At 50.8% G+C, this 5,609-nt stretch overlaps 1 protein-coding gene across 1 annotated transcript in view; it reads left to right on the forward strand.

Moving 5' to 3' along the window:
• Positions 1-5,609, forward strand: part of LOC102474871 (uncharacterized) — a 42,887-nt gene that overhangs the window by 921 nt on the left and 36,357 nt on the right.

The following is a 5,609-nucleotide window of genomic DNA, read 5'->3' on the forward strand; positions in this document are numbered from 1 at the left end:
CTCTCCAAAAAAAAAAAAGTTCTGGTTTGCTGGGGACCAGCAGGTGGCATGGTGGTTAAGATGCTGGACATTCCCATATGGTTGACCATGGTTCAAGTCCTAGACCTGGTGGTTTATTTTCTCACTTTCTCTCTCTCTGTGTCTCTCTCTGGTCAAAATAAAATAAGTAAATAAATAAAATTAAAAGTAAATATTTCTTTATAAAAAAATAATAATAAAAGTTCCAGTTTGTAGCCCTTGTGGGAATAGTATCTTACCATTCATCCACCCGTTCGCCCATCTCTCTGGTTTTGAGCATTGGAATAAACAAGATGTCCACAAATTGTCGTATAAGAGGGTGGCAGTGCTCCCACAGGGATCAGGTCGGGGAGTGAAGTCTCTAGCCTCTTATTCTTAAAAGACGGTCCCTTCCAGTGCCACAGGGTAGTAAGAACTGCTGTGAATGCTCCCAAAAGATGAGCTCTCAAGGAAGGAGACTAGGGGAGGCGGAGAGGCGGGTAGAGGGAAAAGCTTCACAGTGTGCTATGTAGTTGGGAAAGGGGAGTTAGTTCTATCTCTGGTTCACAGAGTTGACCCCAGTTCCCAGGAACACAGTCTTACCGGGCTCCGTGGGACTGAATCAGGTACCTGAGGGGACTTCCAAGAGTTCATGGAGAAATGGAATTAAAGCATTTATTTAGGTTCAGAACAACTTTGAGATCCATAAGCGTGGTCTCTTCATGACACACATTTTCCATGAACTTTCCGAAGACCCCCGTGTAAGGACACCTCTCTGGTCACACCACCTTCCAGCGCTCACAATGCACCTGTCCAGCCCACCTGGCTACCTGGTGGTGCGAGCTGAGTCAGGAGGCCGGGGCTCTGTGTCTGAGTTCAAGGGTTTGAACTTGAGGACTTGGGCCTGAAGTCAAGGGAGCCCCACAGCATTTGCCTTGAAGGATGGGCACAGAAGAGACCCTGTCTCAAAATAAACCCCTTCTGCCCCTCTTTCCACTGGAGGCCCGAAACCCATTGATTCCTAAGAGCTTCTCAAGATTCCAGAATCAATGAGAAGGAGCATAGCCCTTGTGGGAATAGTATCTCACCATTCACCCACCCGTTCACCCGTCTCTGGCTTTCGAGCACTGGAATAAACAAGATGTCCACAAATTGTCATATAAGAGGGATAAAGGCTCAGACACAGTAGCACACAGGCAGGACCACCACCTGGGAGTCTGGAAGCCACCTGGGTTCAGTTTCTGGACCAAGCTGGCACATCAGGCAGGACTGTATGTCCTCACAGTCCTGGGGGACTGGGTGCCTGGGCGGTGGGACTGCACACACCAAGGGATGCCCCCCTTGGTCTTTCGCTAATAGGAAAAAAAAAAAAAGAGTGATCAAAATTGCATTTCAGGGGCCAGCAGGTGGCATAGTGGCTAAGGGGCTGACTTCCCATGTGATCGACTGTGGTTCAAGTCCTGGACCTGGTGGCTTGAAAATCACACCAGGCATGTGTGCACACGTGCCTAAAATCCTGAGAGGATGATGGAGGAAAAGGGATTACAGCATAGCCAACTTTCTGGGGTGGGATGGGGTTGATTTCTCACTTTCCCTTTCTCTGTCTCTCTCCAGGGAGCACACACATCCTATGACAAAGACCTAAAAAAAAGGAAGAAGAAAACACATTTCATAGCCTCCCAGTCCTTCTCTATCCCATCATCTTGCTGACGTTTTTACTTATCACTACCTGTGTCCCGACCCGCGAGACAGTGGAACAGGTTCCTTGGGGGAGGGAGTGAGAGATGGGACAAACACACGCACACACACTACCAGGTGCTGATCAAGTCGTCGTCTTCTGTCTACTTCCGTTTATTCAGGAAAAATGGCGAGTTATATACAGCTGGTGGGCACCAATTGGCTGCCCGAAATGCAAATGAGATAGAACAGCATTAACCAATCATTGATGTGGGTGTATCTCTCCCATTGCCTAGAAACCCAACCACTTCCGGAGAGAACAGTTGGTCACATGATTTGAGAAAGGATTTGCTCAGAGAGGAAGTGAAGCCTAATGGTTTCAAGATGGCGGATAGCTCGAGAGGGCTCCCGTATGCAGTGCTCGCCACATACCTGTTTCCCTGTTTGTCTCCTCCCTGCATTCCCCCAACACGAACCTCATGGGTCTTCATGACCTAGGTGGTTCCTCGCTGTAATCCCACGGTCGAGAGCAGTAGCTGGCACGCGGTGGCATCTGGGACTGCACGTTGAACAGAGGAGACGCAGATGGTGATGATGTGATGACAGCAAACGCCCTGAGCAGCTGCCCTGTGCCAGGCACTCTTCGGGTCTCTCTTGGTCTCTCTGTGTGTATATATTATTTTATTTAATCCTCACGCCCTGAGAAAAGTAAACAGTGAATCAGGTGTTATAATTATTATCTACTCAGAAAGCCAGACCAGAAATGTTCAGTACAACACCGAAGGTCACGTGGCCAGGAGTGACAGAACCAGACTTCAAACCGAGGCAGCCTGGCCGCAGAGCCACGGTCGTAACCACTTCACTGCATGCTCTGCAAATGGGACAGTGACCTGGTCTCCTACTGAAAAGTCTCCAGGGAGCACAAGCCATGGCTCTACCACCCCTAGAATGTGACCGAGGCCACAGAAAGCATGGAGCAGCTGATGGGCTAGTGCGAGGGACGGTGAGAACACTCCTGCGGGGTGACAGAATAGAGTCAAGGTGGCCTTTAGGTATGGGAAGGACCAACAGGGAAAGATGGAGGAGAAAGGCAACCAGGAAAAGGAAATTATTTGACAAAAGGCAGGCAGGTGGAGCGATACACGGCCATGTCAGAGCATGGGTGAGTAAGGCAGGAAGCATCCAGGCTGACTGGAGCCCAGAACGTGCAGAGGCTGTGGTGGGAGCTGAGGCTGGGTGAGATGGGGCAAGGAGTACCTCGAGTGCCAGGGCTCAGCTCAGCAGGGTTAGCCACAGGGTGGAGCATGATCGGGCACTTCTGAAACACCCATCTTTCCCCCCGAGTGACCAGGAAAAATGGTACTTCCAAGACGCTTGGGACTCAGGGGTGGGTGGTCTGGGTGGAGGATGAGGAATGTGCCAACTGCCTGTGGTAAAGGCGATGGGAGGCCCCCTGGACATGATGACAGGGCCAAGTGCCACTTGGTCACAGTGACTTGATGGGCAAGAAGCCACTTGGAGAGACACAGACAGGAGAGATGGGCCCCTGAAGCAGAGACGAGCTGAACTCCGAAGATACTTAATTCGCTGTACTGCTCCCGCCTGCACCATCTGTGCTGGGAGCTGCTCAAGAGTCCCGCGTCTTATGGCTCCAGGCCGAGATTCTTCTCCCCATCCAGGGAGTGGCTCCCTCTAGACCGCATCCTCTCCGTGCTTCTCACGCCTTTAGGTTTTCTACTAAATTTAAACAAAACGTAGAGTCCATGTCCTAACGGCCTGTGATGTTTACTCTAGATCAAACTTGGAGATAAGAGCACACCCTTCTAATCCCCAAGGTGGAGCTTTCCGAAAGAAACAGCAGCAGCTGAGCCAGGTTTCTGAAGCGAACGGTGGAAAGACGCCTTCCCGAGCGGCTGTTTTGCTATCGGCAATTTGAGAATGTTGGATTTCTGGAGAAGGAAGGAGCGAGGACAGATCAGCAAGCCAGAAGGTGCTCCCCAAGGCTGCTCAGCCACACCCAGCAGTAAGCCACCTCAGCAAACCACGGGCCACCCCGGAGGCCTACAGAGGCTGGACCTGGTGCTGTCTGTGGAAGCACACGTCCTTGCTCCCTAGAACTCAGAGGCTAGAATCAATCACAGCACAGGGCACTCGGGCCGCGTGTGAACCTTGCACTTTCAGGGGAGAGCTTGCAACTCAGTAGCACACATTGGTTCAAGTGACGCAAGAGCACTGGAGATTGTGGAGAGCAAGGCTGGACCCAGCTGCTCAAAGATGGAATCCTTTCTTTGTTTCTCCAGCTGTTCTCTTTGTGCGGACTTTAACCTTAGATAGGGCACCCCTCAGTGCTCCCACCAGCTAGTGAGATTTGCTAGGAGCCTAAGGGTCCTTCCCACTTAGCAAGCCCGACAGACCGTAGGTCTTTCTTACAGTTACAGCCAAAGAGCAGAGCTTGGGTGTGGTTGGCTGGGTCTGGGTCACGGTTCTAATTCTAAGTCAGTTCCTATGAGAATTAGAAATCCAGAGACAAGATGCCCCAGGAAGTTGGGCCTGGGTCCTGTAAAGACAACTCAACACTCTCAAAAGCCGGCTCTCCTAGGGAAATCCAGGCGGCTGTTGGCAGCAAGAGGCTGAGGCCTGGGCTGACCACATAGCAGAGGTGGTCCCCGGAGGCCAGAGGTGCACACACAGTGCCCGGGGCCAGAGAAGAGGTTGTGGTCATCTGAGAGAGACATGACCAGGAAGGAGGAGCTAGGCTGACATGAGTCACCACCACAACAAAAAAGATGGCGGTAAGTAGAGATGTAGAAGGGGATCCAGGCCAAGGAGAAAGCGCGCAGCACGAATGTTTTCTGGAAATTGAGAGAAATCCACTTAACCCAGAACAGTGATGGCACAGAGATTCAGCACTAGAAAAATGAGTTGTGGTCAGATGAAGGAGGCCTATAAACATCAGCCAGGGAGACTGGGAACCTGTTCTTCAAGCCAAGCAGTGTGTCCCTGAATTCTATTCCCCCCTAGAAATGTGTATTCAAGGGACCAGCAGATGGCATAATGGATACGTCACTGGACTCCCACATAGTCGACCATGGTTTGTGTCCCGAATCCAGTGGCTTAAAACTCACACCAGGCGTGCGTGTGTGCGTGCCCAAAATATGGAGAGGAAAATGAAGGAGAAGGGACTGTGGCGTGGCCATCCTCCTGGGGGGTGATTTCTTGCTTTCTGTCTCTTCGTCTCTCTGGCAAACATATGTGCCCTATAGCAAAAATCTCTCTTTAAAAAAAAAAGAAGAAGAAAGAAACGTGTATTCAGCTAGCGGCAGCATGCTTTAGCAGAACCTGGAGTCAGACTACCTTGAAACCCTAGCTCAGCTCCTTGTAAGTTGTGTGAGCCTGGACAAGTTCCTCAACCTGTCCATGTCTGTCGCCTCACCTGTCAATGGGAAAATAAGAGTATATCACTCATGGATTTGAGAGGATTAAATAAAGCAGTGCATGAAGATCTAGGAATGGGGCCAGGCTGACAACAGGCACTGTTATTATTCTTATTAGCGAGCACGCACCAGTGGTGGGCCCATAGGGCGGCACCCACAAGCTACTCCCCCGTGTACCTACCTCATTTATGATGGGCTCAATCAGGGCCCTGTTACTTGAGTTGGTATATGTGAATGGTGAGAGATAGGAGTCCAGATTCATCTTTCTACAGGTGGATACCCAGTTTTTTCAGTACAATTTGTTAAAGAGGTTTTCCTTTTCCTACTGGAGTGACTGGCACCCTTTGTCAAAAATCAGTTGGCTTGGAAACCAGCAGTTAGCGTAATGGCTATGTTGCTGGACTCCCACGTAGTCGACCTCGGTTCGCATCCCGGACCTGGTGGCTTAAAACTCACGCCGGGCAGGTGTGCGTGCGTGCCCAAGATCCTGAGAGGAGAATG

Source organism: Tupaia chinensis, unplaced genomic scaffold (assembly GCF_000334495.1).
Source record: "Tupaia chinensis unplaced genomic scaffold, TupChi_1.0 Scaffold000066_1, whole genome shotgun sequence".
NCBI classification, from domain to species: domain Eukaryota; kingdom Metazoa; phylum Chordata; class Mammalia; order Scandentia; family Tupaiidae; genus Tupaia; species Tupaia belangeri.